The sequence below is a fragment of the Protopterus annectens genome, chromosome 1.part2 (assembly GCF_019279795.1).
Source record: "Protopterus annectens isolate FY-2018-M chromosome 1.part2, PAN1.0, whole genome shotgun sequence".
NCBI classification, from domain to species: Eukaryota; Metazoa; Chordata; order Ceratodontiformes; family Protopteridae; genus Protopterus; species Protopterus annectens.
In genome coordinates, this window is record NC_056727.1 from 360,621,838 (window position 1) to 360,633,455 (window position 11,618).

Consider the following 11,618-nt stretch of genomic DNA (forward strand, 5'->3'; position numbering starts at 1 on the left):
TTTAATAAAGAAATTGTTTGGAATTCGTTGGACTGTTTTCTGCTTGGCCGTTGTTATACCCTTGGATTTGTTTTACCACTTTGGACTTACTTCATAACAAGGGTATTTTACTTGTCAGAAAGGGTTTTTGTTTTTCTTGGTTTCGGTTTTTCTCCTTCCGACAAGACATGGGCGATGAATTGATAGTGGAGGAAGATCCCCTAAAGCTACCACCTAAGAGGCTATATCGTCTGAATGGCTTTATACAAATGAGTGATAATCCACTGCTAAAACTAACTAAAACAGACTTGTCAAATAATGAAATGGCTAATAGCTATCGTGAACATAACATGGAGGTTATCTTAATCACAAGGCGCTTAGAAAACAAGCTAAGCAAGTTAAGGAACGTTCAGTGGTAAAGATTGCATATGGAAGCTTGTCTAAGCTTCCAACTTATACCCAGAGGGCTGAGGGTTCTGAAGATGCCCACGTTTGGGACATCCCACCCGGAATTACTATCTAGATGGCAGAGGCTCAACCTTGAAACTAGTTTTGGTTACGTGAATATACTAATTGAACAATATGACTTAGTACAAGAAGCTCTTATAGCTGAGATCACCGCTATAGAAAAGGAGCTAGTCAATTTACTAAGCGAACCTGAACTAAACATTTTATACGATGATCTCAAGTCTACGCTATCCTCTATTGACAACAAATCCCTTCAGGACAAAAAAAGAAAGCTGGAAAGAGACTATTTAGATTTCCAAAAGGGTCAAGTCTTTTCTTGGCAAAGAGTAAACACGAATACTCGTCCACGCCAAGGTTTAGACATTGTCGAGCAAAGATGAAGCTCTGTATCCGAAAAGGGAATGCTAGGAGTACAGAATACCACCTCCTTAGTGACATCACTACAGGATCCTGGCGTTGAGCTTCCTGTATCTGTGAATGCAGACATGGATGAAACCACAGTGAAGAGGCATGTTGGAACCAACAAAAGGCAGGTTATCGTGGAAGCGATAGTACACTCCCACAGAGAAAACAACGTTCTGTCCCAGGGTAACTTGGCTTCAACACAGCAAGCCAATAATCGAGAGGTACGGAGGAAGGCACCAGCCATTAGCCCTACAGCAGGAGAGATAGAGAGTGAGGTTTTTGCTCAGATGGATACCTTTCCATCTTCCGCTTCCTTTCCAACAAGTGGAAAGAAGAACATGGCCCACACCGAACACCACAAGAAAACGGAAAGGAACAGAAGAAGCCTACGAGCTACAGAGGAAAGCGTTGAGGTCGATCAACAAGGCCTCGTCGTAAACATCTCTAGGTATGAACTGAATAAATATGAAAAGTCAATTTTAAACAAGGGGTTGAACTTCATACCCTCTGGTTATTCAGATGTAACAGAATTGATTGTAGACATAAAGATGTTTACTAGGAATGTTGGCTAAAAATGCAATTTGGTATTGATAATTTTCAAACGACAACTGAAGTATGTAATAATGTTTTTAAAAAACCTTCTATGTACATGCCACAGTTACATCCACTGCTAGAAGTTTTTGAACGTGCCTGTGAACACGATCTCCTAGAGTTATATGGTAGTGATGAGTTTAAATCTGAGTTTTTTAACTTGACCAACAATGAGAAGAAAGCCATTTTTGATCTTCAGAATAATGATAAAATCATCATCAGACAGGCAGATAAAGGGGGAGCAGTGGTCATCATGGATAGGGAGTCATATAACAACAAAATTAAATCCATGCTGACAGACGAAGATACTTATTCACAGCTAACTATTAGTACACTGAACAACTTAATCAGAAATGTTCATGGTCATTTGTATGATTTGCTATTGAGTAATGTTATTGATATAGAACTGTATAGGTATTTCCTTATTGAAGACCCGTTAGTTCCCACCTTCAGGGGCCTACCCAAAATTCATAAAGTAATGCTTGATCCTTCGCTGAGACCCATCGTATCCAGCAGAGGTTGGCTAACAGAGTCTATATCAATATATCTGGATAAACAGTTTAAACCCATTGTTAATAAAACTAGCCATATACTCAGGGACACGCAACAATTTTTAGAAAATTTAGCCATGTGTGAAAATTGTAAAACATAGATAATGATGACATTTTTGTAACTCTTGATGTGAAGTCATTATTTACCTCCATACCCAATGACACCGGGGTGGAATTTGTAAGGCTTTTTTTATTAAAGAATGGCATTAATAATAGTAAGATTATAAAATGGATGCTACTACTTGAACTAGTGTTAGAGAACAATGTTCTACTTTATGGAGATAGTTATTTTTTGCAGAAAAAGGGGGTAGCAATGGGTACCCTTGTGCCAACACCTATGCCAATTTGGTGTTGGCATATTGGGAGGATACCTATGTCTTAAATAATACCATTTTTAATGACCATATTCAGTATTACAGCCGTTTTGTAGATGGTATTTTTGTTGTATGGAGGGGATCTATAGCTGTGTTGAGTGAATTTATCAGTTACTTGAATGGGAGCACTGATTTTCTTGAATTTGAAGGTACACACTCATATACCAAGATTGAATTTCTTGATGTTCAGCTGATAAAAGGATCCAATGGGATAGAAACAGCTATGTTTAGAAAGCCCTGTTGGAGAAATAGTCTTCTACACCGCACTAGCATGCACCCCAAGCATGTTCATTCGAACATTATCACCAATAAGGTACTTAGGACTTCTAAACTCACCACAGGTGAAGAAGCCTATGCTCAACAGAAAGAAAGAATATCACACAACTTTATATCTAGAGGATATGATAAGGAAACTGTACAGGCCACTATAGAGTCAAGTGATAAGTTAAGGAAAAGCAAAGGTAGACCATTCTTCCATGGCAAAAAGGAAATAAGCAATCCAGGAAGAGATAAGCAACAGGTTGAGAGGAATAGACTCATTATTCCCTTCACAAATAGGAACTGCCAGATTAAAAAGATAATAGAGAGTAATTGGAAGATTTTAGCTATGGACGAGCAAATTATGAACATTGTGGAAGACAAACCAAGAATAGCGTACAGGAATATGAAATCACTTAAAAGGCTGTTATGCTATGAGAAGACAGATGCAAGGTCCATACAGTCTTATAGAGAAGGCACTTTTCCTTGTCGGACATGCCATCAATGCCAGTACATAGCAGCTGATAATGTTTTCATACATCCACATACAGGACGTAGATATACATTCAAATGCTACGCTGATTGTAGGACTAGGGATGTTGTATACCTAGCACAGTGTCAATTATGTGGGAAATATTATGTAGGGAAAACCAATAGAACCCTCCGTGAACGCATAAGAGAACATCTCTATGCGATAAATAAAGAAAACACATCCAACGCCTTAGCACGTCACATATTAGAAAATGGGCTTCAACATTGTTTTAAATTTAGAGTCCTAGAATTAGTGAGAAGGACCAGTAGACTAGGTAATATTAAGAATCACACCGAAGAGATAGAAAATAAATGGATTATTAGGCTGCAGGCACATTATTATGGGCTGAATGAGAAGACAAGTTTAAAACTATTTCTGGCAGCCAAGCCATTTAAACATTAAAACACACATATATATGTATACATATATATATATACATATATATTTTTTAAAAGTAAATGTATTTCTATGTTATTATAGGAAACTGAGTAATGTTTTTAATATTTGTACTTGTGTTTTATATCTATGCCCATGATTATATGTTGTTTATTTTGTTTGACACTAGTTGATGAACTATGTGCACTGTAGTTGTAGCCATCCGAACTTGTATTATCAATTAAGAGCTTAATAAGTTTCAGGTGAATGAGTATGCTATAAATAAGATTGAGTTTTATTGGCATGTTATTGAAGTCTGAGGAAGCGTTACTACAACATGAAAGTGCTTACTGTTTTGTGCACATCTTTTAATAAAGAAATTGTTTGGAATTCGTTGGACTGTTTTCTGCTTGGCCGTTGTTATACCCTTGGATTTGTTTTGCCACTTAAGCAAAGGAATGCAGAAGGTCAGATGGTAGTGGATTTTGTGAAAAGGATGGACATAGCTGTGGTGAATACGTATTTTAACAAGAGGGAGGAGCATAGGGTGACATACAAGAGTGGAGGAAGATGCACACAGGTGGATTATATCTTATGTTGAAGGGCCAGTCTGAAAGAGATTGGAGACTGTAAAGTGGTGGCAGGGGAAGGTGTAGCTAGGCAGCATAGGATGGTGGTTTGTAGGATGACATTGGTGATCAAGAAGAGGAGGATGAGTGTGAGGGCAGCATCAAGGATCAAATGGTGGAAATTGAAAAAGGGTAATTGTGAGGTGGAGTTCAGGGAAGAGTTAAGACAGGCACTGGGTGGCAGTGAAGAGTTACCGAATAGCTGGGTAACTACAGCAGAGCTAGTAAGAGAGATGACTAGAAAGGTGTTTGGTGTGACATCTGGAAAGAGGAAGGAGGACAAGGAGACCTGGTGGTGTAATGAAGAAGTACAAGAGAGTATACAGAGAAAGAGGTTGGTGAAGAAGAAGTGGGATTGTCAGAGAGATGAAGAAAATAGACAGGAGTATAAGGAGATGAGGTGCATGGCAAAGAGAGAGGTGGCGAAGGCTAAGGATAAGACATATGAAGAGCTGTACGAAAGGTTGGACACTAAGGAGGGAAAAAACGACCTGCACGGACTGGCTAGACAGAGGGACGAAGCTAGTAAAGATGTGCAGCAGGTAAGGGTGATAAAGGATAGTGAGGGTAATGTACTCACAAGTGAGGAGAGTGTGTTGAGCAGATAGAAAGAGTACTTTGACGGGATGATGAATGAAGAAAATGAGAGGGAGAGAAGTTTGGATGATGTGTGGATAGTGAATCATGAAGTGCAGTGGATTAGCAAGGAGTAAGTAAGGATAGCTATGAATAGGATGAAGAATGAAAAGGCTGTTGGTCCAGATGACATACCTGTGGAAGCATGGAGGTGTTTCGGTGAAATGGCAGTGGAGTTTTTAACTAGATTGTTTAATGAAATCTTGGAAAGTGAGAGGATGCCTGAGGAATGGAGAAAAAAGTGTTTTGGTACCGATTTTTTAGAATAAGGGTGATGTGCAGGGATTAAACTGATCAGTCACAGCATGAAGTTATGGGAAAAAGTAGTGGAAGCTAGGTTAAGAAGGGACGTGATGATTAGTGATCAGCAGTATGGTTTCATGCCAGGAAAGAGCACTACAGATGCAATGTTTGCTCTGAGAGCATTGATGGAGAAGTACAGAGAAGGTCAGAAGGAGTTGCATTGTGTATTTGTGGGCTTAGAGAAAGCATATGACAGGGTGCCTAGAGAGTTGTGGTATTATATGAGGAAGTTGGGAGTGTCAGAGAAGTATGTAAGAGTGGTACAGGATATGTACGAGGGTAGTGTGACAGCGGTGAGGTCTGCGGTGGGATTGACCGATGCGTTTAAGGTGGAGGTGGAATTACATCAAGGATCAGCTCTGAGCCCTTTCTTATTTGCAGTGGTGATGGACAAGTTGACAGATGAGATCAGACAGGAGTCCCCATGGATTATGATGTTTGCAGATGACATTGTGATCTGTAGTGAGAGTAGGGAACAGGTGGAGGAGACCCTGGAGAGGTGGAGATATGCTCTAGAGAGAAGAGGAATGAAGGTCAGTAGGACTAATAGAGAATATGTGTGTGTGAATGAGAGGGATGATAGAGGAATGGTGAGGATGTAGGGAGTAGAGGGGGCGAAGGTGGATACGTTTAAATACTTGGGATCAACAGTTCAGAGTAATGGTGAGTGTGGAAGAGAGGTGAAGAAGAGAGTATAGGCAGGATGGAGTGGGTGGAGAAGAGTGTCAGGAGTGATTTGCGACAAACAAGTGCCAGTAAGAGTGAAAGGGAAGGTCTACAAGAGGGTAGTGAGACAAGCTATGTTAAATGGGTTGGAGACAGTGACATTGATGAAAAGGCAGGATTCAGAGCTTGACATGGCAGAGTTGAAGATGTTAAGATTTGCACTGGGTGTGACGAGGATGGACAGGATTAGGAATAAGTATATTAGAGGGTCAGCCCAGGTTGGAAGGTTTGGAGACAAAGCCAGAGAGGCAAGATTACATTGGTTTGGACATGTGCTGAGGAGGGATGCAGAGTATATTGGGAAAAGATGCTAAGTATGAAGACGCCAGGTAACAGGAAAAGAGGAAGGCCTAAGATAAGATTTATGGATGTGGCGAGAGAGGACATGCAGGTGGTTGGTGTGACAGAGCAGGATGCAGAGGACAGGAAGAAATGGAAACAGTTGATCCGCTGTGACGACCCCTAATGAGAGCAGCTGAAAGAAGAAGAAGAAGATATATATATATATATATATATATATATATATATATAGATATCTACATATATATATATATATATAGATATCTACATATATATATATATATATATATATATATTTATAGATATCTACATATTTATTTATGTATTTTACATTTGTTGACCGGGCTAGTCTAGCTGGATATATGTCCATTTTCAGTAGACGCCCGGGGAGAAAAGCTCCACATAAAAGATGACAATGAGACATATTAATCATAAAAATTAAAAGTACAATAAGAATATAAATTTAGTAATAACATCAACATATAGGTAAGCCACACAAAAATACTAGGTCAGTTGAAAAGTATCACAATTAAAAGGCTAGAGGCTACGCAAATAAGCTTCAACAATTAGTAGGAGAGAAATAAAATAATGTAAGAAGAGACTAGAAAGGATAGCAAGAGTAATACAAGATTGGAGAAGAGTGAGAGACAATAGTCTAGAAGAGAGAAGAAGAAAGAAGACAGAAGACAGAAGAGAGGAGAGGGGAGAGATGAGAGGTGTGTCAGTGCATAAAAGGAGTGAAAAGGGCAAGAGAAAAAGTAGGTATTTGCCTAGCTATTAAGCACAGTGTAAAGTTAAAGGTAGAGGAAAGGGGAATGAGGAGGGTTAGTCTGGAGTACTACATGAACAAAGCCAGTGATTTTGGAGGTACAGTTTGATTTTTTGTTTGAAGAGAGGTAAGGAAGCGATTAGAGTTATATCTGTGGGTAGCAGATTCCATGTTTTACCTACAGTATTAGTGAATAGAGAGTCACCAGCTAAGTTGTTGGACTTTATGGATTTGGTCATGAGTTTACAAGAGGATCGAAGGGAGGTAAGATTGTTATAGGGGATTAAAAGTTGTGAAAGTATAGGGGTGTTATCAGGTTGGTACAATATCTTGTGGGCAATAGTAAGTTGTGAGATCATAAGACAGTTTTGTAGTTCTAGCCAGCCTAAGAGTTTCAAATTAAGACAGTGATGGGTTCTGAATGGGTTACCAGTGGCAAAGCGGGCAATGCTATTGTAGCAAGTTGCTAGTTTATTTAGGTTAGCCTTCTTAAGGTTCGTGAAGATAGGTGAGGCGTAAAAGAGGGTAGATATCAGATGGGAGTGGGCGATAGTAGCTCTGGTAGTTGGAGTGAGAAATGGTTTAATACGGTATAAGGATCCTATTTTTCTGTTAACTGTTTTGATGGTGTTATTGATGTGTTGATCAAAAGTGAGATTGTTATCAGTGGTTATTCCTAGCAATTTAGTTGTAGAGTCAGGAAGGGTGACAGTGGCGTCATTTGACAAGATGGTGAAGTTTAATGGGGAGGTACGAGTGGTGGGGGTGAAGAGGAGAAGTTTAGCTTTTTTAGCATTTAGAAGGAGGTACCATCTAGTAAACCATGTTTCTACTGTGTTGAAGATATTTTGAGTTAGTGAGAGTAGATCTGAAAAGGTAGATGCAGAACAAATAATAGTGGAATCGTCAGCGTATTGGATGCAGGTAGCTTGAGGGATTACAGAGTGAAGATCGTTTATGTAAAGGGAGAAGAGAAGTGGACCAAGAATAGAGCCCTGAGGGAATCCAATAGAAATGGGCAATAAGGAAGAGATGTGGTTGTCCCAAAGGACGGCTTGTTGTCTGTTGCTTAGATAAGAACTAAACCATGTAATAGTAAGGTTATCAAATGAGAGGGATTCAAGGATGTTAATTAAAGAAGAGTGGTTAACCATGTTGAATGCTTTAGACAGGTCAATGAATAGAGCAGAGGAGAAAATATTGGAGTTACGATAGTTGTTGATGGTATCTACAAAGGAAAGGAGGGCAGTGGTGGTGCTATGGTGAGGTCTAAAGCCATGTTGACAGTTAGCTATAATGTTGTGTAAAGAGAGATACTGTACCAGTTGCTGATGAATACATTTCTCCATAATCTTAGCTAAAGGTGAGAGAAGAGCAATTGGTCTAAAGTTAGAGTAGTCAATAGAGTTACCACCTTTGTGTAGTGGGATACTATGAGAGACTTTCCAGATATCAGGGATGGTTCCCTCTTGGATAGTTCTATTTATGAGTATAGTTATTGCGTAAGCAATTTCTTTAGCAGCATTTTGAAGAAAGAGAGAAGGGAGCTTGTCAGCAGAGGGGGTACAAGGTTTCAGTTTGAGAATAAGCTTGTAGATGAAGGAGGTAGAGATGGGTTGTAGAGAGAAGTTATGGGAGGAGTCTACAAGATTATTTGGAGGGTAAAAGTTATTGGTGTTCAGTTGTCTAGCAAGAGATTGAATAGTTTCAGTAAAAAAGGAGTTAAAAGCATTTGCAGTATGGTAAGGGGTATCTGGGTCAGCGTTTAGAGGGGAGGGAGTTTTGGCTGTTCCTGGTGATAGGAGTCTATTGATTGAAGACCAGAATTGTTTGGGTTTATTGAAATGAGTTTCTTGAAGTTCACAGTAGAATTTTCTTTTGTCAGTAATTATAGCTTTTTTTGTAAGGTTTCTAAGTTGGCAAAAGTGAAGAAAATCAGAGCTGATTCTATGGCATCTCCATTTGGCCCAAACTTTATTTTTAGTGTGAATTAATTTCTTTGTTTCATTTGAGAGCCATGGGGCTGTATTAGACTTCATTCTAATGGAACGCTCAGGAGCATGTTTATCCAGAATGGAAAGGAAAGTAGAATTAAAGAATGATACTGCTTCGTTAAGTGGAAGTGATTTTAAGAGGTTCCAGTTACATGTTTTGAGTTCATTTTGAAATAGGTCAATTTTAAAGTGTTTGGTAGAGCGTATTTTTCTTATGTTACGGAGGTTTTGACAATCAGTCTTTTCTCTAGTGATATAAGTTAAGCAGTGGTCACTGAGGTCGTCAGGCATAGTTCCTACTTTATATGTGATGTTGACTTTGTTTATGAGTATCCAGTCTAAGATACTCTGTTTCTTACTTGGCTTATTAAGTCTTGTAGTAGAGGTAATGGATTGAGTAAAACCATTTAGGTTTATGTGAGAGGAGGGATTTTCACTATTAATAGTATTCCAGTCTATATTAAAGTCACCCAGAATTATAGTTTCTTGGGGGTAGTTAGTGGAAACCCAACTGAGAAAGTCTTCTAAGATGGGTATATTGTTGTCTGGTGGTATATACATGCAGATGATGTAAAGGGCTTTTTTTGCATTTAATTGGAGTTTAGTGATGATGGCTTCTGCTTTACCATCCTGGGTTGGACAGGCTGGGAGGGTGGAGATGTTGAGATGGTTCTTAAATAGAATTGCTACTCCACCACCCTTTCATTTAGAATGATCAAGCCTATGTATATTATAGCCTTGTGGTATAATCTCAGCATCTTTAGTGACTGGCTTTAGCCAGGTCTCTGAGAGGCAAAGAATGTCAAAATGGTGAGTTTCTAAGAGGGCATGTAGGTAGGGTACTTTGTTGTTTACACTTCGTATGTTAAGATGTCCTATGAGTAAGGTGTTATTGAAGCTAGGCCTAGATGCTTGAGGCGAGGGATATACAGGGCCAGGGTTGGGGTGAATGTCACCGTCTTGTAAGGTAGGATCATTAGGTCTGGATGTGAAGTTGCTTTTAAGAAGGGTTAGTTGTTTCATTTTTTTATTAGAGGGTAAGGCATAGGTGAGGTGAGAGTGCCTATGGAATCTAGGAAGGTGATAGCTAGGGGTGAAATTAGAATTTAAGAATGAGGTAAGAGAAGTGTGGAAAATAGATGTATGTTTCTGTGTATAGTTTGGCTGGATTCTAAGTGGGTGTTCGATGAAGGTAAGTAGGTAAGCTGAGAAAAGGGAGGTTGAGAGTAAAGCTAAGAGTATAAACAGGGTAGGTAAGTGTAGAGTCATATTTACAAGCAAATCAGGTAGAGGTGGTTATAATGTAATGGTGAAGAATAGGGTTAGAGAGGTGAAGGTATAAATATAAGGCAACAAGGAAAGAAAAAAATAATAGTAAGAGGAGAGGTAAGGATAAAAAAGGAGATAAAAAGTAGAGGGATAGGTGAGGTGAGTGGAAGGTTATAGAAAGAGTGTTAACTGAGGAAGAGGTAAGATGCTAGTAATAGGAGAGGAGGGTAGGTAAACAGTAGAGGAAGGTGGGAAAAGGATAGAGGGTGTGCAGAGGGGAGGGGTTCAGGTTTTAGCGGGAAAGAACAGGATTGGCGGGTAGGGTAAGGGGTGGGACTAGAGAAGTATAAGGTTAGGACCACTGGAGGTGGGTGGGAATTGGGGGTAGGGAGAGGAGCAGAGTGAGCCCGCAGGGCGAACGGAGCGGGATGCACAGAGTCTACTACAGAGGAAGGAAAAATTATCAGAGAAAGCTAGCTGAGTCAAGGTATGAGAAAGGTAGCTTAAGGAAGAGTGGGTCAGAGAGAACTACAAAGAAGGAAAGGGATAGGAGTGAGAAAGGAGGAATAGGAAGAATAAGGTAGAAGAATAAACTAGTACAGTAAGTATAGATGTGGAGAGAGTGACATCTAGTGGGCAAAGGGCAGAGGTACAGTGAAGAGTCACAGAGGCTCTCAGGCAGTAAACTTAAACTACTGAGAGGGAGAGCACAAGCTAAGTAAAAGTCTAAGGTAAGGAAGAGGAAGGCAAAACGGAGTAAGGGGGGGGGGGTTGCTGCTGGCAAGCTTAGCTGGGAGCAAACACAAGCTTCACAGGGTTAAGTTGGTCATAAATTACAATTCCAGGAATTAAGTAGACATACTTTCTTGATATCTTGAGGTAGTGGGTTGTAGAAGAAGGCAAAGTTCCATAGTTTTCCAAGGGTAGTAGGCAGAAAGTACCCTAGTAGAGTAGTAGAAGGATTCAACCCAGGCTAACAAACACAGGGTAAATCAGGAGAGTAGCTAGAACAGGAAGAAATATGGGAAAGAATAAAATAGAGTTAAAGAGAATAACAAATACAGTGTTGTCAATACAGTGCAATAAAACAGGTTAATCAAATACTATGCTTCATAATATAAGACATTGAATACAGTGTCAGTCAGGCAAGGTTAAGCAGTTTCATCAAGTAAAGTAAGCGTTTAGGCAGAGCACATAGCATAGATACACTGCGTTAAATGGCTTCTATAAGCTATATAATGTGCACATCCACAAATAGAAAAATTGCAACAGTTAAGATAAATAGCAAGGTTTTCCATTAATGGCAAAGGGAGACCTAGGGGCGAGCAAATTACTCCATAAAAGTTGAGCAGAGATGAGTGTCGAGTGTAGGGAAGCCCTTAATTGAGTACAACCTGAGTCCAATCTGCACGTGTAAGGCCACTCCAAAACCTACACGCAGTTCAAGTAAATGGCAAGG